Source organism: Peromyscus eremicus, chromosome 4 (genome assembly GCF_949786415.1).
Source record: "Peromyscus eremicus chromosome 4, PerEre_H2_v1, whole genome shotgun sequence".
NCBI classification, from domain to species: Eukaryota; Metazoa; Chordata; class Mammalia; order Rodentia; family Cricetidae; genus Peromyscus; species Peromyscus eremicus.
Genome location: NC_081419.1, coordinates 17,366,530 through 17,389,732, shown reverse-complemented (window position 1 = coordinate 17,389,732; position 23,203 = coordinate 17,366,530). Strand labels below are relative to the sequence as shown.

Genomic DNA, 23,203 nt, shown 5'->3' with positions numbered 1-23,203 from the left:
ATCTATTTTCCATCTTCTTTTAGACTATATATCATATTTTAAAATGGTTATCTGTTGCACATTTTCTGTTGTTTGAATACTGTCAGTTATATAAATGAACATCAAATAATGAAAAATATGTTATTTTGCTTCACTTACTGTATCCAAAAACACTCTTTTTTTAAAAAAAATACAAATTCATTTTTGACATATTTAATTTTATTTTATTATTTAAAATAATTTATTTTACTATTTCTTGCAAGGCACTCACTGAGAAAAATTCCTCAATTTTGTTTATTTGGCTGTCTTATGGTTTCTATTGCTGCAATGAAATACCATGACCAAATGCAAATTATAAAGGAAAGGATTTGTTTGGCTTACACGTCAATATTGCAGTCCATAACTGAAGAAAGCCAAGGCAGGAACTCAAACAGAGCAGGGACCTAGAGGCAGGAGCAAATACAGACTCTGTGGAGGGGTTCTGCTTACTGGCTTGCTCATTATTGTTAAACTCAACTGGTTTCTTAGGCTTTCTTATAGAACCCAGCACCAACAGCCTCGAGATGGCACCTCCCAAGATGGGCTGGGCCCTCTCCCAATATGGGCTGGGCCCTCTCCCATCAATGACTAAGAAAACATCCTTTATTATTAGGAGACCTCATGAGGATCGTCTTCATATATTTATGAAGTTTTGACTTCACTGGATTTCTATATCATTCCTGGAATGTCTCCCATAAGCATCTGCCTCTCTCCACATTGCCTTCCTCAACCCTATCTCCTCTCCCACTCCCTATCTGGTCCTTCCATTTCTATACCCACCTGTCCCCAACTCACCTCTAATATCTATTCTATTTCTCCCACCCAGAGAGATCCATGTGCCACACACCCCAATCACTTCCTCTATACCTAACCTTTCTGGGTCTATGGATTGTAGGTTGATTGTCATTTATTTAATGCCTAATATCCACATATAGGTGAATACATACCAGATTTATCTTTCTAGGTCTAGGTAACCACACTCGGGAAGAATTTTTCTAGTACAATCCACTTGCCTGCAAATTTCATTATGCCATTTTGTTCTAAGCTAAGTAACTCTCAATTGTGTAAATATATTACATTTTTGTTATCAATTCTTCTGTTGAGGAATATCTAGGTTGTTTCCAGCTTCTTCTATTATGAAGAGAAAAGTAATGAACATGACTGAGTAAGTGTCTTTGTGGTAGGATGAAGTGTCTTTTGGGTATATGTCCAATAGTGGCATGGTTGGATCTTGAGGTAGATTGATTTCCAGCTTCCTGAGGAATCGCCATATTGATTTCCATAGTCCCTGAACAAGACTGAAGCCCTACCAGCAATATGTGAGTGTTCTCTTATTTCACATCCTCACCAGCATGAGCTGTCACTTGTGTTATTGATCTTAGCCATTTGAAAATGGTAAAATGGAATTTCAAAGTAGTTTTTATTTGCATTTCCCTGATATTACTCAGGATATTAAACATTTCTTTGAGTGTTTCTGAGCCATTCAAGTTTCCATTATTGATATTTCTCAGCTTGGATATGTACCCCATTTTAAAATTGGATTATTTGGTTTTTTGTTATCTAGTTTCTTGAATTCTCTATATATTTTGGATATTAGTCTTCTATTGGATGTGGAGTTGGTAAAAATCTTCTCCCATCCTGTAGGCTACTTCTTTGTCCAAATGATGGTGTCTTATGCCTTACAGAAATTTTTGGCTTCCTGAAGTCCCTTTTTTTAATTGTTAACCTTAGTGCCTATAATACTTGTGTACTACCCTGAAGTCTTACCCTGTGCCAATGAATTCAAAAGTTATTCCCTACTTTCTCTTCTATCAGGTTCAGGGTATCAGTTTTCATTTGTACTTGAATTTTGTTCAGGGTTCTAAACATGGACATATTTTCATTCTTCTAAATGTAGCCATCCAATTCGCCCAACCATTTGTTGAAGATGCTGTCATTTTCCAATGTGTGACTCTGGCTTCTTTATAAAAAATCAGGTGTTCATAGGTGTGTGGATTTACGTCTAGGTCATCAATTCAATTCCATTGATCAATATGACTGTCTTTTTTTTCACCATACCATACTTTTTTTTTTAATTACTCTAGATTTATAGTACAACTTGAAATCAAGGGTTGTGATTCCTCCAAAAGTCCTTTTATTATTTAGGATTTCACAGCTATCCTGGGTTGTTGGTGTTTTCACATGAAGTTGAAATTTATCCTTTGAAAATCTGTAAAAAATTCTATTGGAATTTTGATGGATATTTCACTGAACTTGTAGTTTGCATTTGTTTTGATAAGATGGCTAGTTTACCAATCCATGAGCACGGAAGATCTTTCCATCTTCTGATATCTTCCTCAATTTCTTTCTTCAAAGACTTTAAGTTCTTATCACAAAAGTCTTTCACTTAGCCGGGCGGTGGTGGCGCATGCCTTTAATCCCAGCACTTGGGAGGCAGAGGCCGGCAGATCTCTGTGAGTTCGAGGCCAGCCTGGGCTACCAAGTGAGTTCCAGGAAAGGCGCAAAGCTACACAGAGAAACCCTGTCTCGAAAACCCAAAATAAATAAATAAATAACTAAATAAATAACTAAATAAATAAATAAAAGTCTTTTACTTGCTTGACTAGAGTTAGTAACCCTAACCAAGATGTTTCACATTATTTGAGGCTATTGTGAAAACTGTTGTTTCCTTGATTTCTTTCTTAATCCGTTTGTCATTTGTACATAGGAGGGTTACTGATTTTTGTGAGTTAATTTTGTGTCCAGCTACTTGGAAATTGTTTATCAGCTGTTAGAGTTCTGTGGTGGAATTCTTGGGGTCACTTATGTATATTATCATATCACCTGCAAATAAGAAACTTTGAATTCTTCCCTTCCAAATTGTATCCTCTTGATCTCCTTCAGTTGTTTCATTGTTCTATCTAAGACTTTAAGTACTATACTGAATAGCTATGAAGAGGGTTGTCAGCCTTGTCTTTTTCCTGATTGTAGTGGAATGGCTTTGAGTTTCTCTCCATTTAATTTAATGCTGGCTATAGACTTGCTATAAACTACCTTTAATATGTTTACAATGTGTCTTGCATCCTTAGTCTCTCTAAGACTTTTTATCATGAAGGTGTGTTGGATTTCGTCAAAGGACTTTTCTGCATCTAATGAGATGATCTTCTGTTCTTTTGTCTTTCAGTTTGTTTATGGGTTGGAGATATTTATCAATTTACATAGAACTATTCCTGCATCTCTGGGAGGAAGCCTAGTAAATCATAGTGGATGATTCCTTCCTTCCTTCCTTCCTTCCTTCCTTCCTTCCTTTCATTCCCTCTCTTTTTTTCTTTCTTTCCTTTTTTTTATATGTTCTTGGATTTGGAGCCTAGGAGTAGATTTCTCCTTATCTTACTGCAAGTAGATTCTGAAATGTCCATATTTGCACAGAAAAAAGGGCAGGAAATGACTTAGTGGTTTCTTGTTCTTCTGACATTGCACAAGCTGGCTGTTCTTTATGTAGGTTTAACAATTCTGTTTAAATGTAGTTTCTTCCTAGACTTCAATGCATATTTTAGGAGATTCATGCCTCTGATTGCTTAGTGAGGTTTTTCTTTCACTTGTGTGCTTGTTTACATCTCTTTCTGTCTTCGATGGACCTATAACTCTAGCATGTCTCTAATGAGGTCTATCAAAATGGATCTCTTATAATGGAATCAAACATAAGCCCATAACATTTCACCCTGGTATGTGAATTAACTCTGCAGCATAAAAAAATCACCTTTGCATCTTTTCACACTTACTGTTTCAGAGTTTTTTCACTTTCAAAATAAAGTCATCTTTTTGCACATATATATATCTTATTGTGCAATGTCTAGTCCTACACATTTTATGTGAATCAAATGTCAGAGCACTAGAGACTTAAGCCCATAAATTAAGTATTTAGTCTCAGAAATTTTTCATAGAATTCTTTTCCCAGAGCCGCTGATATATATATATATATATATATATATATATATATATATATATATATATATATATATATATATATATATATATAAATTTCTCTCTCTTCTCTAAAGGAAGGTGAAATCCATGGAATTCTTCTCTCCCCTACTCAGTCTCTGACTTGTTTATTCTCTTCCAGTATAAGTCACAGAGAAGGTTTAATGGGTTTTATGGTTGTTTTTCTTAAGTTTGTCTTATAGCATGGTCTGATAGTTACTTGTCTTACACTGCAAGAATATACCTAGTAAACACAAACCAAGGAAGGAAGAGTTTATTTGGGCTCAAATTTCAGGATTAGAATCCATTATGATGAAGAAGTCACTATCACCCTACTACTCCAGTTTTATGGTTTCATTTTTGTTTGTTTTCTTTTAAGAATATGTTGAGTCCAATTTGTGATGCTGATGTATTCCTGGGTCTGGGACCACACACTGTGCTGCCCATGTATTTCTGGGTCTGGGACCATACACTGTACTGCCCATGTATTATTCTTGGGTGTGGGACCATACTCTGTGCTTCCCATGTATTCCTGGGTCTGGGACCATACACTAGAGCACAATTGACCTAACAAGAGCCATACTATACAGAAAACCGATTTTTTTCTTCTTTAACCATCAAGTGTCCATACTTCCTCAGTTAGGAATGGGGCTCATGAAACCCTTTCCCATCATGATAGAATGTTGATTGGCTTAACCTTGGCTAGATCTTGCTCAGGCAAACCATGGCTACTGTGAGTTTATGAGAGCAACAGTGATATCACATCCAGAAGACAATGCTTTGTGTTAGTCCTCCCCAAACTCTGGCACTTCCAGTCATCTAGCCTCTTTTTCAATATTGGTGCCTTATCCTTGGGGGATGTGGCAGTGATAAAGGTTTCTCATGAATGGCTGAAGATTCCACTGACACTTAACCTCTGCACTTTGACCAGTTGTGAGTTCCTTTGTTAATAATCATCCTCTGCATAAAGAAACTTCTTTGAGATCTGACAGCTTTAATATCATGTGAGTATTGAAATATGAATTCTGAAGGTAGTTTGATACTACCTGCATTTAACAAGGTGATAGTAGTAATCCACCCATTGGCTTGTGAGTTTCCCCACCATGACTTGTTGGTCAGATTTACAGTACAATGAATATATTTGTTCCTGTGTAGAAGGCCTTAAATCCAATCAAAGAGCGGTTGGTGATCCCATAACATTCATGACATTATTACACTCAAGAGTTCACGTTAGTAACTTGTCATTATTATTATTATTTTGATAAGATGGTTGGTGATTGTTTCCCCTAGGCAGCCTACATCATATCTTCAAGTACTATGAAAGTTAGCCACAAAGAAGGAAGCTTTCTATTTAGTACAACTTTGTTTCTCCATGTCCTGTGAACAATGTGCGTTGTCTTCAGTAACAAGGTCATGCAATAGAGTTCTGGTGGGCAAGCAAGCACAATAAGAATAGCATGTATTGATTCAGGAGCTCGCTACAACACCAGTGACCAGCAAGTGGGGAGGGGAAGATAGCCCACATCTGGCACTGGGTTTTTCATTTGTCAACATATGGCTCTTAACGATGAGCATAATGCCTTGATGTAACTTCAAAGAAACTTTTTATATGAATATAAATGTATATAATATATATATATACTTTGTTAGATGAATATGTACATATTCATAGTTATTATTCTATGAATATTTTTTAAATGACTATATATGTGTGTGTATGTGTCTTTTTCAAACATGATTAATTTTACTCATCCCATACCTTGTCTACTACTCTGATTGCAATCACTGACTCATCACACCAGCCCAGGTGTTTTATGTTTTTCTCTTCCATTTCATTAAAATTAAAAGCGGTTCTTCATTTGGTTTATCTCTATGCTTGTTCCATAGTTACTGGCTTTGTGCAGTGTTAGAAACCTGCCTCCCTTATACAGAGATGCTTGATCTCTACTGCTGATATGCCAATACTTAACAGAGGCCCAAGGCACACTGCAGAGATTTCCACCTAAGTACCAGCATCTCCTAGATGTTGTTTAACTTGAATCTTGAATTCCTGATTCTGAAACAGTGGTTGCTGTTGTAACTGGGAAGATTTCCTGCTCTATTCTCTGATGTATAGTTCCACTTGGATTTCTGGATTGTAGAAAACTCTACATTAGCCAAAATTCACCTTGTAGTTAAAATAATGAAGTCTGGAAAGACTAGGGCTTGTTCAGAGCCAAACTAGAACACAAATCCTGATGTCCAGGATGATATTTTTCTCTTTCCACTGATTTGACCTCTTCCTAAATGTTTATAATATTTCTACTAGTGCCTACCTTCTTGAATAATCTAGTTTTTATTTCATAGCTCTGTTATCAAACCACAACCCAATGCCACATATTTAAACTTTGTATTCTTTCTTATGCAGTACAATTTGTTACAGCTCCTTCAGAATCATCATAAGAATATATTTCTTATTAGTGACTCCACATGCAGAATTCCTGCCCTGTCTCCCTGCCTAATCACTCTGATTCTTAGCACGTTGTTTGGATGATTTGCCTCTCTACAAGTCGTTCTAGACTAGCTCTTGAGCCACTTGACTTCTTGATCCACTTGACTTGATCCACTTGCCTCCAGGACACTTGTCATTTCTTGAATTTTCAGTAGAAAAATCAAGAAATTTTGGAAAGTGCTAGACTGTGCTAATGAATTATGTACAAAGACAACAGTTGCCAAATAAAATAGAGAATGCCAAATGGAATTTGCATTTCAGACAAAATACTTACAGCAAAATTACTCATTGCTTATTTGAAATTCAAATTTGCTTGGACATCCTTTGTTTTTGTTTGCTAATTGTGGCTGTCTTGTACAGAGAGCACAAAGATTATTTATTAAGATTTTCTTTACCTTATTGTCATCTTTTGGTTAATGTTCCTCCATTCTTTCCTATATTTCATTATTTTCAATCTTGAGATATTCTATTAAATTTGATTCTCTTAAGTTTTCTACACACCATTGGTGTGATCCCTATTTCACAAACACACAAAGCATTACTACTGAATTCTTAGTAAATTTCCATTGACAATATGGTTATTTCATTAGTTAACTTGTTGCCCTTTGCTTCACTCTTGTATTTCTTAGGGTTATAACATACATAAAACATATATAAAACATATATATATAACATATATAAAAAGGTTAAACAAAGAGAACTTTAATAGGAACATGTTTCTACAGACCTGTGCACAGGACCAAGAGCCTCAGGAGTCAGCAGTCACGACAGCTCTCGGCATTCTGACCTCCAGCTTTTTGGGGTTCCCGAAGAACAAAAGTGATGCTGCAAGAGTCCACTGCTCCTATGGTGGCCCCACTGCTAGAACAGGGAAGAATAATCCCTGTCCCTCGCCAGATCACAGAACAATGGAAAGACAAACTTCATCAGGTTATGTAAAGGCAAGGAAGGCTGGATGAAGAAACACTCAAGATTTGTAGACAACATGCAGAATGAATACAAAGACTACATATATCCAAATACTAGAGACATTTTTAAAAGTTAAAAACATCCACAAAATGTGATGTTAAAAAAACATCGTGTCTTAACGTCAAACTTCTACTTCCAGATGTGAAATGATTAGCGGGATTATGAGTCAGTTTCAGTATACAAATATCCTAGAACAGAAAAAAAATATTTAGTTAGCATATATTTAAATTTTGCTCCTTGGTTGAAGCAGTTGGGTCTGCGGTGTGCCGATTCAAAGGTCCTGGGCCTGGACTGAAAGACACTGTGGAAGGAAACTGTTCACTACAGGCTAGTCCAAAAGCAGAAAATAAAGGAGACAATCTAGAGTCCCCAAAGACATACCCATAATGACATATTCCTACAGCTAAACCCTGCCTCCTTTGGTCTTTGGAACTTCTCAGGATACCACTATCAATTAGAATGGGTAATATTTGGGGCTCAGGGATACACCTTGTCCACAGTACAAGCAAGACTCTGCTTCTTGTCTAGGTTCAGAAAACTGAGGAATACTCTACCTTTCTAGAATTATTTTAATGGTTATTTATTTAGAATTACTTAATGATCTAAATTAAATATAGAAATGATAAGCATCTGATGTCGATGCTGGAAGTGTAATACCATGACTTCATATATTTTCCAGTCTGAATTCTGAAAGTTAATGGGTAGTTATGCAATCTAATCAAACCACCACCCAAGTACATACAGATATATAAATGTTTAGGTAAGCATAGATGAGAATATTATTCCACAATTAAATACTTAGAGGCAACATAAATATAATACTAGATTATTAACACAAGCAAAGAATATAATTACTACCAAATATGCTGCTAAGAGTCTTCATTAAAAATCAAGACTGCTTATGATACATAATTTATTGAAAACAGTTATGAAGTAGCTTATAAATTGGGGTCTTTTTTTTTTTTTTTTTTTTTTTTAGAAAAATACATGTTAGCAGGGCAGTGGTGGTGCACGTCTTTAATCCCAGCCCTTGTGAGACAGAGGCAGGCGAATCTCTGTGAGTTTGAGGCCAGCCTAGTGTACAAATCGAATTCCAGGACAGCTAATACTTGCACAGAGAAACCTTGCCTTGAAAAAGCAAAAAAGAAAAAGAAAAGAAAAATATGTGTTGATGTAACCTAACCCTAGAATAACCACAAGAAGGAGAATATTGATAGCTAATATTTCTGAGGGATGAAGTAACAGGTAGTTTTCACTTTATTCTTTGTATAATGCTTTTAACAATCCAGGTGATATCAGAATATTCATGTATAAATTTCCCCTTAGATGTATGAGTGAACAATTGTGACAGAACTGTTTCCACCACCTCAGCGGAGGAGTAAAGCATCCCATCTCCTAACACAGCTGGCATGTTTCTTTGATACCAAACCATTGCCCCACCGCACCCATGGAACCCACTGCTCAGAGTTCTGTCCTTAGATTTTGTCTTTTTCTGGGAGACATATAAATATAATCACAGAGTCTGTAAATTTTCTTTAAAGTTCCTCAATTACTTGCAAAGCAGTTGTAATATTTTGCAACCCATAAGATATATAAACGATAAAGCATTTCTTATGAAAAAGCTTTAGCACCTCCAATTGATAGTATAGATAATATACATACAAAACATTAATACTACAATATCTATATGCTGAAGTGTAATAATAGATGACTCAGTTATTGAAGACATCAGGGCACTTTTACAACTTAGTAATGATTACAGTTCTACTGACTTAATTCCAGCTAATCAATCAATTTCTATGGAAAAGATACTTAAAAGCATACCTTATGGAAGATGATAAATCTGGCAAGGAGTGTTTCCACTCAGGATTTCATAATTTCAGGACTCCTCAACTGGAATTTCTATTTCTGAGATGTTTCCTTTGACAACAGCAAGCACAGCCAATGCTTGGAGACGCTCTCATTTGGGCAGTTCTTTCCAATACCCCTAAGTTTTTCTTATACAAGTTTTGATTGTACCCCTGCCATCTACTGTGGGTCCACTTTTGATTCAAAATTCTCCGTCTGAAACAGTAGGTGAGACAGTTGTGTAGCTTGACCTGCTTAAGGTGCCCCTGGCAGTGGGATCGGGATCTGTTCCTGGTGCATGAGCAGCCTTTTTGGAGCCCAGTGCCTATAGTGGGACACCTTACACAACTTTGTGGAGGGAAAGGGCCTTGGACCTGCTTCAGCTGAATGTACCAGTCTCTGCTGACTCCCCATGGAAGGACTTGCCTTGGAGGAGGTGGGAATGGGTTGAGGGGAGAGGAGGAAAGAGAAGGGAATCTGTGGTTGGTATGTAAAAGAAACAGAAACTTTCTTAATAAAAAAAAAAGAAACAAAAAAACAAAACAACAGCAACAAAAAAGAGTAGTTCTCAACCTGTGGGTCATGGCACCTTTGGGGGTTTCATATCAGATATCCTGGATATCAGATATTTGCATTAATATTCAAAACAGTAATGAAATTACAGTTAAGAAGTAGCAACAGAAATAGTTTTACAGCTGGGCTCACCACAACATGAGGAACTGTATTAAAGGGTCATTGCACTAGGAAGGTTGAGAACCACTGTGTGAAAAGTTAATTTTGTATACTAGGCTGCTATATGGATGTAACTTGCAGTTAGTTACTCTACTTGCCAAGATGTGTACCACTTTCAAAGGGGGAAAGAAAGAAGTAATTGCACAAAAATATTCTGCTCCATGCCTGGGACTGAACTAGGTCCTCTGAATGTGGGTGACAGTTATGTGGCTAGATCTGTTTGGGAAGCCACTGGCAGTGGGGCCAAGACTTATCCCAAGTGCATAAAATGGCTTTTTGGAACACAGTCCTTAGGGTGGGACACCTTGCTCAGCCGTGACACAGTGGGAGGGCCTTGATCCTGCCTCAACTTAGTATGCCAGACTTTGTTGACTCTGCAAGGAAGGCCTTATCTTCTCTGAGGAGAGGAAGGGGGGTGCAATAGGGGAGGTGGGGGGAGCAGGAGAAGGGGAGGGAGGGGGAACTAGGATTGGTATGTAAAATGAAAAAAAACTTTCTAAAATAAATTAATTTTAAAAAGAATATTCTGTTTCATTTTTGCTATCTTATTACTTGATAATTTTACCTCTATTTAATGCTGTCACTAAATTAGCTGTTGATCTGTTTGCTGTACATTTCATGAACACAGGATCAGAGTAAACACAGGGCTTATTTCATTTGTCAGATCCATGGTTTACTATATGATGAACTAAATGCTGCTTTAAAATTAAGCATGGTCCTCTCAAGGCGGTCACACGTTGGAAGGTCACATTTGCCTTGCTTCTGCCTCTGAGGAGATTATCAATCCTAATTATTTGAGGCTATGGAGCAAAAATGAATTTTAGGAACAAATAAAACCACTGCATGTAACCGAAAGTTGCCCTCAAATCACCAGCTAAGCTCCTGTTGTATAAATTACTTTTACTGAGCTCAGTACTCATTTTATTAGCACCGCTCCCCTTCTGTTGAATAAAACCTACGTTGCTAACCTGTGGGAGCCCGTTCTCGGGTTCCTCGTGGCTTTACCCATCAGGTCCTCATAGAGGATGATTGGACCACGGGCCTGGGTGCAGGTGTCTGGGATGGTCTGCACTTGGCTGTGCTGGGGGAGGAGGTCTTTTGCTCCACCCCTTGGCGTCTCTATAAAAACCCTGGGACAGAGACAGTCGGGGCCCGTTGGAATAGGTTCCAGGCCCTCTCGAGGCTATCCTTTATTTTCTATCTGTTTATCTCCGCGATATTCTCCGCAATAAATCCTTCTATCTAATATTTCCTGCTGCTCGCACTCAAGAAAACTCTGGGGAACTGTGGGGGTGGTTGGGTAAACGCCCCACAGAATGGCGCCAAGAACAGGGACTAAAGAAAAAAGAAAAAAGGGACTAAAGAAAAAAAGGGGGGACTAAAAAAGAAGGGGGGACTAAAAGACAAATGAACAGGGACTAAAGACAAAGTAATAGGGACTAAAGATAAAGGAAAATAATAGTTTTATTACAGAGTTTTTGGCGAAAGTGCTGAGTTCAGCCCTGCCAGTGGATAAGGCATGCCGGTGTTATGGAAAATATATATTTTTTATATATATTGAGAGGCAGGGGTTTTATCCTCGAGAGTAAAGGAAAGCGGACTGGAAGGATGTCCGATGCTGCAGCGAAATTCTCTTCTGTCAAAATTTTCTATCTTCTATCCCTTTCTCAATTTCTATCTGTGAAAAATAAGTATAAGGCATAGGGTAGTAAAATAGTGTAGGAAAAACTTAGAAGTGTAAGATTGTGTAGGAAAAAATAAGTAAGGCAACTAGACAGAAAAACTCTTCAATTTTCTAACTTGGGGGCTCTGAATGAAAACTGGGGGGAAAAAATCTTTGGGCTATTTGGGTAGTAAAAAAGCTCTTCTTCGAGCTTATGGGGAAGAGTAAGTTTCCTATGGAAGCTTTTGTCCTGGGGACAGCTGAAATGCTAAGTCCAAGCGGCAGGAGAAAGTGATTTCTCCCTGAGGCAAAAATGGGGGTGTAAGAAGTCAAAGTTTAAAGTTGGGAAGTTTTGGGAAAAGTTGGTCTTTCTCCTGGGGGGAAAAAATCTTTCTCAAACTATAAAGCTTTTCTTGGAAAATTTGGTGGAAAAAAAACTCTAAAAAGCCTCTATCTTAAAAGCTCTCTTAAACTTAAAAACTAAAGCCTTTAACTTTCTCTCAGAAGGACAAAAATTAGAATCACCTGAAGATATTAGTATGGGGACCACCTGTGATTAGCTCAAAGGGAAAACAACAAACCTCTTAAGACAGCAAAACCTCTAAGTTCTCTTTCAAGCTTTAAAAATCCTCCCTGCAATGCAGGAGGCAGGGACAAGTTCCTAAAAACCTCTTCTAAACTGTCTCTTCAAGCTAGTAAAAGACATTGGGTCAGAGTACCCTGAGGGAAATGCTTGGGAGAGTGTGGGTAAAGAGCTACAGAGAGCCCAAAAGGGCCAGAAACTTTACCTGAGAAAAGCAAAAAAGCCAAGCTTCTCAGTTACAACCGAGCTGAGGCATCAAGGGTTTTGTTTCTGAGTTGAGCATTTCAGAATGAAAAGGTGCTCCTAATCGTCCTAACGCAAAGATCCCCTGAAGCAATGCAAACTGTTAGCTTTGTATCCTCTCTTCTGAGCAAAAACCCAGAGGGACTGGCCAGCAGCTTCTCTGAGTTGGAGTGCATTTCAGGGATACTAGGGTTCCTGCAGTTGCAAACTTCCTGGAGCACAGAGCTGAGGCAGGAAGGTGCAGGACCCAGGGGAAGGTTGCTAATGAACAACCAAAACTAAAGCCAGTGGGAACGGCACAGTTGTCCACTTTCCTACAAGTCCCGGGTTGGTAGGTCCACTGCTGCAAAAAGACATCTGAAAAAAGCTTTCCTATCAGTAAGGACCTTTCTGGGAAAACAGTAAAGCTGAACTGTGTCTGAAGCAGTTGTGCTGCTGAGTCAGAACGCTGTCTGGGGAAAGAGCCCAGCCAGGGCAGAACAGCACTATCCAGGAGTAAAGCTTTCTTTTCTGTCAGAGAAAACACCTCTTAGAGAAAAGCTTTGTTTCAACTGACTCCCCTGAGATGAGGGAGTGTAGCCCTGAGGGGTGATTGCCTCTGGAATAAGCTCTGTCCTTGAGCACCCAGACAAGCAAATGCAACCCACTGGGGGACTGGGCCAGGTGAAGGTCTGATAAGGCAAAACACCTGTCCTAATGGGAGTTTAGAAATGGCAAAAACCTCCCTTGTTAGATTTTCAGTCTGTAGGCAAACCACACAGACCCAGAAAACAAACGGACAAAAAGCCTTACCTTCAGTAGCAGGGAAAGCCGCCACTGTAGTGTCGGAAACTGTTTCTGGGGTAGAGGGGATAAACTGAGACCAAACTGGAAACTGTCTGGAAGAAAGACTCTAAAGAAACAGAAGGGACCGATTCCTCCCCAGAAAAATATGACCTGAAAAAGCTGCTAGAATTTGAGGCAGATTCGGGGGGAAGAAAAAAAAAAGCCCCTACTTCCAAGGGCAGCTAGCAGAGGTACAGAGCCGCAGATACTTGAAGCTCTGCATCTGGGGAAGGAAGGAACAAGCAAAATGAGATAGATCAGTGGGAGAAAATCTCTCTGAAAGAGCTATGAAAAAACTGTTGTGAATGTTTTTCACTGACTGGCTAAGACAAACACAAGCCCCGAGGAAAGTTGCTATCAGAAATTGCCCACCTCAATGCGCGCTAACGAGGCAGGTGCAGTTCTGATTTGGGGGCCAGTGTCAATTAAAGGAGAGACACCTGTTAAAGCCAGCTGAGGAGAGACCAGAAACCTCCCAATGTCCCATAATTAAAAATGTAAAATGCTTGTTCAAATCTCCCGTTGCAAAAGCAGAAAACTTTGTTCAAACTTCCAGGGCAAGAATTTGTAAGCAAGTCTGGTAAAAAAGAACTTAAAAGTTGACTCTCAGACCCAAAAAGAGCTATGGGAAATGACCGATAAAAGGGATGTGATATAAGGGACTGATACTATTATGGACTGATATAAGGGAAATGCTTTCTGGGAAAGGTAGTTTTTCCACTAAAGATGGTGACATTGCCTTGAAACACGTTTGTCAGCTCAAAAATACTTTCATGGTAAACTGAAAATACAGCTTTTAAAAGAATAAGGAAAATCGTCTAGGAGTTTAAATATCAGTTCCAATGAAAAATTGAAAGGATATGGAACTAGGCGCTTCACGGTTTGGGGCTCCCTTGGTAAAATGCCTTATTTACCCTAATAGCTGTGCAAAGTTTTTATGGTAGTTGGATGACAAAAAGCTACCTATAAGACCAAACAAGCTACCTTAAAATCCTTAAAACAAGGGAAAGCAGTTTATACACTGAACATTGTCTTAGATATGAAGAAACTAATGTTGAAATTAAAAAAGTTCTTTGCCTTTTGAACAAACTGCCTGCAATGAGTAATTCCTTTGCAAATCTAATTAAGGGGATAAGAAACAGGCATTCAAAAAAATGACTGCTTTATAGATGGGAAACAAACTTCAGAAAAGCTGTCTTACAAAAGAGTTGCTTCACCTGAAAGTTCCTTATAAGAAATCAATGCTAAATATCACAGGTGCTAATATCAGGAGTTAAAGCTAATGAAGTGAAAATACTAAATCCTGAAAATGCTTTTTCTCAGAGTAAGCTAATGAAGGATATGTTTCATGAAAGAACATCTATGTTCTTAACTCCTTTGAATAGTAAGTTTTGGTAAAAATACTGGAACTAACAACAATCCAGTCAAAATGTTTCAACAAATCCAAGACACTATTCCACAAAAGAAAGCTGCCATGCTTTGTGGGCCATATTAGAGTTCACTCCAATCTTCCTGGTCCTTTAGCTGAAGGTAATGAGAAATAGAAAGAACCCTGCTTGGGATTATGGAAGGGTACTAACCCTGTGTTAATATGGGGTCTAGGACATGTTTGTGTTTTTTCACAAGAGGAGAATGAAACTCGGTGTTTACCGGAGCGTCTGGTAAGAAGCGTGGAACTAAGGAAAAGTCAGCTCCAATGACGTTCCTATAAAGGAACCAGAATGAAAGTGGCTCGATTAGTGTTTCTGAGGTTTTGTCACTGGTTAATGCAAACAGTGAGGAAATAGAGTTCTGAGCTGTGCCGCTTTTGGCTTTACTAGCTCCTTTGGAAAAATACTTTATATCACCTAATAACTGTGCGATATTTGGCAAAGAGCTTACAGCAGCTAAATACGGTAATTTCACCGTCAGCGTGAAGGGAAGTTTTTCGGTAGAACAAACCAAGAGTACTGCTGTAATAGAAACATTTGTCTGAATTGAAGCACTTAGGGGAACTATTATGAATCTGGGTGAAGGGACAGCCTCTAGTTAAAAACCGTCTACCGCTGACAGTGCATCTCTGCTGGTCCGGAACGGCTGAGAGAACTGGCAACTTTGGAGTGTGGCGTCATCCTGGGAAGGTTACAGTCCCCTAGCAACAACTATCACAATTCTATAACAACACTCACTAAATCCCAGTGTTTTATAACAAAGCTGACTAAAAACTCTAAACTTTAGAAATGATGTACATACTTCCTGTCTAGTTAAGAGAATCTGTCTAATAGAAATAGTACTAATAATTAAGAGTAAGAAATAGAAAAAGATGAAAATAAGATATGTGAGTTTGTAAAAATTCTCTTGTTAGATCTGTGTTAAAAAATCTTTAGGTGTTTGCTAAGTTAAATATATGCTAATGGTAGCCCTATATAAGTTTGTAAAATAGATCTATAGATCCTTTAAGAATATAAGCTTGCAAGAAGTATCTAATATAGTCTTAAGACATGTAGTAATAAGCTTGTAATAAGTAAAGATGCTAGTTGTAAATGTAAGTTTAAGTAAGTACATAAGAAGTAATAAGAAATATATTTGCTAAAGTAGTTCTATAGTTTCCTTAAGGAGTATAAATAAGTAGATGTTAATACGTTACATGTGAGTTTGTAAAAAGGTTATATGTGAGTTTGTAAAAAAGTGTATATGTTAAGTGTGAGTCTATTCTTAATGTATATGGTGAAAGAACCTGAGACACACAGAAGGTAGTGTCCTAGCAGACTGCAAAGCAGGCAGTCTGAATGGTTTCAAAAGCTCCAGAAGCCGCTAAGAAGCTAAGAATGGCGGACGCCAGAACCAGCACAAGGTATCCGCAGCTGAGATCCGTGGAAAATCGACGCAACACAGAAAAACCTGAGCTAACATCAAAAAACGGTGCAGTTTAGACTACTACTGTACCTAAAAAGGTCTCTGTCTGTGAGAACAAAAGTTGCAGAGACGCTTGTTTGAAGTAAAATTGTTAACGGCAAAAAGTTTTGGTTGAAAACCATCTCTTCATATTTGGAAGTGAAAGCCTGATACTAGAATTTATTTCTTGTTTGAACTTTTTGAACTTAAAATGAGATAAAACTACAAAGATTTTGGTTATGGATTTCTTCATATTTGCAAGGCTCGTACCAGAATTTATCATTTGAATTTTGGGACTTAAGAAATGAAATGAACAATAGAGATTTCATGCAATGGGACAATTTTGAGTTTATTCATAGTAATGACCTAGAACTGTTTGCTGGAATTGGGTTAAAAATGGAACTGTTTAAATGAAGAAATTTATTTCTACCTAGAATCAAGATGCAGTTTTGTGTATGCATATATGCTTTATTAACTGGTGATTCATGAATTGTTTTGTGGAACTGTTTATGTAAAATGGAATTACTATGGAACTGGTTTGTGTTACAAACGGAACTGTTTAAACAGAAGTTTGGGTTTTCTAACTAAGCTTGAGATTTTGCTTAAATTATAAAGAAGAGGGGGAGAGTTAATATTCCTTAGTCTAATTTCAAATGTTGTTTGAGTGAATTAATGTCATGTTTTTGTTAGTAAGAAATGCAAATGGGGTATATTAAGAGACTACTTCTAAAGTGTAAAGAGTTTTATTAAGAAACTGCTTTTGGATGTTTTGCTAAAAGTTTTCAAAGTGTTCATGGTTAGATTGAGAAGACTGCTTTTCAATAATGGTTTGTAGGAATTGTATAAGTTTGGTGTTTTTTCTAAGTAGGTTTGAGATTTTGTTTAAAAAATTATAAAGAAAAGGAGGAGTTATGAGTGAATGAAGGTTGAATTATGTTTGCAGAAATTATGTTTATCCTATTGATATTAATGCACCCTGGTTTTGTGGAGTTAAGGATATATTTAAGTTTGATGTGAATACATCAAAGTTTTTCCTATGTTGTGTTAGCCAGAAAATTCAAATGATTAAGAGTTAGTTGTAAGACGGAGAAAATTGTTAACTATATATAGCACCATATATGCTAATTCAAATGGTTCTGTTAAGAGTTTGCTTTGAGTTGTAAGACAGAGAATTGTGGCTATGTATAGCACTGTTTATGTTAACCTGTTAATGGTAATGATGAAGCTAAGGGATTCTTTAAGTTTGCAGTTGCCTTAAGAGTTTTTGGCTTAGAAAGGGCTTGAGGCAGCTAAGACTGCTGTAGTCACCTTGGACCTAATTCAAAAGAGAAATGCCATCTATATCATCCTCTACTCCCATACTGGGAGGTGTAACAGCTATGGAGATTGCTGTAAGCCATTATTAGTTATTTTTTTATATATATTAAGAAAGGGGGATCTGTGGGAGCCCGTTCTCGGGTTCCTCGTGGCTTTACCCATCAGGTCCTCATAGAGGATGATTGGACCACGGGCCTGGGTGCAGGTGTCTGGGATGGTCTGCACTTGGCTGTGCTGGGGGAGGAGGTCTTTTGCTCCACCCCTTGGCGTTTCTATAAAAACCCTGGGACAGAGACAGTCGGGGCCCGTTGGAATAGGTTCCAGGCCCTCTCGAGGCTATCCTTTATTTTCTATCTGTTTATCTCCGCGATATTCTCCGCAATAAATCCTTCTATCTAATATTTCCTGCTGCTCGCACTCAAGAAAACTCTGGGGAACTGTGGGGGTGGTTGGGTAAACGCCCCACACTAACCTATTAAATAAAATCGCTTATAGATGTAGATTTTTTATGCCTTTTAAAATGCTAATGTATGGCTTGTTAAATGTTAAAGTGGTAAATAGTTTCTAGGAGCTCGTACGTACTAAATTTCCTTTTGTAACGCTCAGCATTTACGGCAAGAATTCATAAGATATTTGTCAAGTTTGAACCTTCATAAGTGTGGTGCTCTCAATATATTATTTTACAAAAGAAATTAAGGTAATTAGATGATAATGTCAGTGTCACATTAAACTGCCACAGTTACAGAACAGCAAGTATCCTCTTGCTAAGAGCTCATGAAGCATACTCTTATAAAATATAAGAACTAAGAGTTTTAGCTATTGCTACAAACTGAAAATAACTTTCTGGGTCATTCCAACTGTTCTACGCTCATCTCCACCAGACTGTTTACAACTCTTCTTACATAAAGTATTTATTGTAGACAAGTGCAATGTTTTTTTCCTGTGCCAGCCTTGCTCTTACACTGCTGATGTGATTCATGTCACAACAGTGTAATCACAGAGCGAATGAAATTAGACCTGAGAATATTTTATAATACTCTATCTCATCGTTACCTTTGAAATCTCATTTTTAGATTTAATTTTAGAGTCTTAAAATGTACAGATAGACCCCACCACTTGTTCATATTGCTGAGAGATGATGCCCAACTCCATGTTTTTAAAAAATGACCCAGATATTCCTGATATATCTCTCTCATATTTTGACCTCTTGAACCCTTAATAATTTATGAATCAGAATACCAACACTCTGAATTTGAAATGACTTATTCACATAGAAGAAAGAGGAAACAGTAAAGATGAAGTAAAAATGTGTTGGACTCCGATTTGCCTGACAGGTAAGGGGTAGGTAGACCTACCTGGTCACTCCTGATAGAGGCATCAGCACATAGACAGGCAAGACCACTTTGACCTGCCCTCCCACTGCCTTCACCGCTGGCCTTACACAATGGAAATTATTCACTCCCAGTTATAGGGGCCAGAAGATCTGGCATGAGCACTGTTGTTTTCTTCTGGCAGCTGGAGGAGAGAATCTGCCACCTACCCTAAACAGCTGGTGGTGGTTTACTAGCAATCTTTGGTGTTCTTAGTCATGATGACCTGATTTCTAGCTTCCTGTCCACCTGTTGATTTTCCCTGTGCCTGTCTGCTTCTGTGTTTATGTTTCCCTTTGTTAGGAGCACGAGTCATAGTTTGTATTGTATACTGTAGGGCCAGCCCTAACAACTCACTTCAGACTCCTTTTCCAGTGATCATCACGTATGATTCTGGGGTTGAGGTTTTAATGTATTTTTGCAGGGGGTACAATTCAGTCCACACTTATTTGCATACTGCCTAACCCAGATTCTGTTTGCTAAACAGGATCTCATTTTATACTCTATTATTGTTACATATCTTCAGAAATCTGCCTTGTCTCTCCACCCTAACATTTCCCCAAAGAAGGATTGGTTGGAACCTCAGAGCTCAACTCTAATTGATAGTATTATTGCTGGGTTTGTTACTATATACATCATTGGGACTCTATCACTATAATTTTTCTTATATTACTTTAAGGTTCATGGCAAATTGTGGAATGCATGCAGGTTAAAATCTAACTATTATACTTAAGCTAATTAAGGTATGTATTGTTCCAGTTACCAGTCAGTCCTCAGTATTTCCAAAACAGCTAACATCTAATGGCACTTTTTTTGCTATAATCTTTATATTGTACGTTAAACCTGGAGTTATTCTGTACACCTGATACTTTGTGTCCCCTGACCTACACCTCTCTCCATTCTTTCTCTACGTAAAGATATTGGTGTCTATCTATGTATACTTGGATTTCTGCAGATTTTCTATCCCAGAAGATAATAGATTTTTTTCTTTTTTGGTTAGCATAATGTCTAGGCTCATTTATGTGTGGCATATGGCAGAAGCTTGTTCTTTTAGGATTGAATAATATTCTGGTATACCATATTTGTATTCTCGTCTCTCAACAGAGAATATTTGAGAACCTTGGCTACTATAACTGATCATTCAGAGGACATGAGGCTGTACAAAGCTTTACATGGCAGTGATTCCATTTCTGTAAGGTTTCTGACCAGAAGAGGGATTACTAAATCACAATTCTGATCTCATATTAATTTCTTTAGAAACTTTATACTGTTTTCTGGAATAGCTATATCAACCCACATTCCTGCCAATATCCTTACCAACATCTGTTATCTTTTAAAATTATCACTTAAGAAAAACAGTAACGTTAGCATAAAGGAAAAGTCTAATTACCAGGGTAATGAGCAGTCCAGCATGAAACAGCCTTTCAAGCATTATTTATATGAAATCTAATCAGATTGTCCTAGCTTTATTAATATGGTTGTTTTCTGATCAACTTTCTCAATCACGTTTTTCAGAATGCTTTTTTTCTTTAAAAAATAATTCATTTGGCTTATGCTTCTTCTGTAAATTAGAGCCTGTGAGTTTTTGCTGCATGGTAAACTTGCTTTATAAATATTTCACTTCTTCCTAGGTATTATTCCTTCCTTTTTAAATCTCGTGGTAAGATATTCCACTCTTCTGGAAACATCTTTCTTCTCAGAATTGCTTTTCCTGATACCAGGGGACCGAGGCAGGAAAATAACAACGTCAAACTCATTCTGAGCAAAATAGAGAAACTTGGTCTCAAAAATCTTTGTTCCATTTATTTGTATTTCACTAAAATGCTAAGAACTTGATAAAGAAATCACAGAAGACTGACCTGTAGTGGGTAGCCATTCCAGCTTTGATCTGGAAGTTTCAACCCCCATTGAGACTTCGGCAACCGTCACGCCTACAAACCGGAACCAAGTGAGGAGATATTGGTGTAATTATTATGGCCACTCCACGTAGCTAAAAGGAGATTTATTTAGTGGCGTAACTTACAAGTTAAGGGATCGGTAGGTCGCGGGGTCTGGGGAAGGTGTATCGCAGTCCAGCGGTGTTCTCTGGAGCTCTGCTTGGCCCACCTTCTCCGTCCAAGGTCCCGGAACCAAGTGAGAGCACCGCCCATCCAGATCTCAGGTCTCCAGGCGCCTCCCTTGGCCCCGCCTTGTAGGCGTGACGGTTGCGGAAGTCTCCATGGGGGTTGAAACTTCAGATCAAAGCTGGAATGGCTACCCACTACAGGTCAGTCTTGACCCATACTTTTCACTTAGTTTTTCTCTTCAAATTGAAATTATGAGTTTCATTATGAAATAATCATGTATTCATAGCATGTAATTTGGTCTTATTCACACATACTCTTTACCCTGTCTTGGACCCCATCCTTTATCTAAATAGCCCCCACTCCTCTCTCAAGTCTTAATATTAAATTTTAGGTCTAGCCGGGCGGTGGTGGCGCACGCCTTTAATCCCAGCACTCGGGAGGCAGAGCCAGGTGGATCTCTGTGAGTTCGAGGCCAGCCTGGACTACCAAGTGAGTTCCAGGAAAGGCGCAAAACTACACAGAGAAACCCTGTCTCGAAAAAAAAAAAAAAAGAAAAAAAAGAAAACAAATAAATTTTAGGTCTAGAGTGCATATGAAAGAAAAGATGATATTTGTCTTCCTGGTCCTGGCATCTTCCACTTCGTATAATGATTTCCAGTTCTATCCATTTTCTTCTTTTGAAAATTACAGTTCATTCTTTTTAACAATTGAATAGTACTGAATTAAGCATACTCACATCATTTTGTTATTCTCTAATCTAATGGTGAACACCTAGACCAATTCCATAAATCATTTGTTATGAAAAATACTGCACTTACCATGAGTGTGCAGGAAGCCCTGCACTGTGCTGAATGGAATTCCTATATGTAACTACCCAGATGAGGTACAGCTGCATCCTGTGGTGGTTCTGTTTTTAGAACCTAAGGAACATTCCTACTCACTCCCAAAGTGGATACACTAATTTACATTTCCCTCTACTATTGTCATTTGGTTTCTTGTTGACAACTATTCCGATTAAAGTGAGATAAAATTTCAGTAGAGCTTCCATTTGGGTTTCCCAGATGGAAGATGGACACCATTTTGTCATAGACTTCTTTTCTATTTAAATTTCATTTTTTTAACAACTGTCTGGGCAACTCATCTCTGTGCACTTACTGATTAGGCGATGGTGGGTCCTTAGTATTCTGAATTCCCTCTGTGGTGTATTAATCTCAGAGACAAGGGGTAATTGTGGGGGTTAATTAAACAAAGTGAGGTAAGAATGAAATTCGTCTCAGCCCAATGTTATCATAACTAGCACTTCCATAGTCTAGTACTTCCATAGTCTGGACCAGATCATTTTACTTTACTTTGTCCATATTTAAGCATGGTACAATTTTGGAAAAAAGTATTCAGATAACAATTAACTCAGTTGCATGACTATAACAAAGCTTCAGACATGTTTACATTGATTTTTTTTTCTTTGGTTTTTCAAGACAGGGTTTCTCTGTGTAGCTTTGCGCCTTTCCTGGAACTTGCTTTGTAGATCAGGCTGGCCTCAAACTCACAGAGATCTTCCTGGCTCTGCCTCCCAAGTGCTGGGATTAAAGGCGTGTGCCACCACCACCCGGCCATGTTTACATTGAAGCTCTTTGCAAAATACATACAGCTTCATCTGTAAGGTGGTTTCTTGTTGACATAGAAACAATCCTCAAGATAAGGATCTGGGGAGAATGACTGTGGTAATCATAATGCTAGTGGGTGTCAGAATTGCCTTGGTCCTAAGAAGACACAGAAGTCACTTAGGCTGTTGTAAAGAACAAGTGACATCCCTCATAAGAATGGACTTTATGGCCTAAAAGCAATGCTCAAGATTTAGGGTCTGAGATAAGTAAATTCGGGAGATATGGGTAGAGCCTGTCTCCTCAGACAGCAAAGGATCACCAGGCTGTAAAGCTACATCATTCCTGGCATTCCAGGGAGAGCAGCTGCACACCTCCTTCCATTGAAGAGGTGAGCTGTGTGTTTAACTTTCCTGTCTTCTCCAGTGCTTATGTGTCTGCATAAGGCTTTTTTTTGTTGTTTGTTTTTGGTTTTTGGTTTTTTGAGACAGGGTTTCTCTGTGTAGCTATGCGTCTTTCCTGGAACTCACTTGGTAGCCCAGGCCGGCCTCGAACTCACAGAGATCCGCCTGGCTCTGCCTCCCGAGTGCTGGGATTAAAGGCGTGCGCCACCACCGCCCGGCTCATAAGGCTTTTTTTA

At 38.2% G+C, this 23,203-nt stretch overlaps 1 protein-coding gene across 4 annotated transcripts in view; it reads right to left on the bottom strand.

The window, feature by feature from the left end:
- LOC131909083 (sperm motility kinase X-like) overlaps positions 1-21,073 on the bottom strand; it is a 263,007-nt gene extending 241,934 nt beyond the window's left edge. Inside the window, exons 1-3 of one of the 4 annotated variants that reach the window (XM_059260377.1) lie at positions 20,920-21,073; positions 20,756-20,827; positions 7,200-7,333 (exon numbers count right to left, since the gene is read on the bottom strand). The gene's annotated coding sequence lies outside the window, so the exon portion shown is untranslated. Of the gene's footprint in view, positions 1-7,199; positions 7,501-20,755; positions 20,828-20,919 lie in introns of those variants that run through there. The other 3 variants (XM_059260379.1, XM_059260378.1, XM_059260380.1) reach the window with 3 other exon arrangements.
- Positions 21,074-23,203: the final 2,130 nt, after the last annotated feature.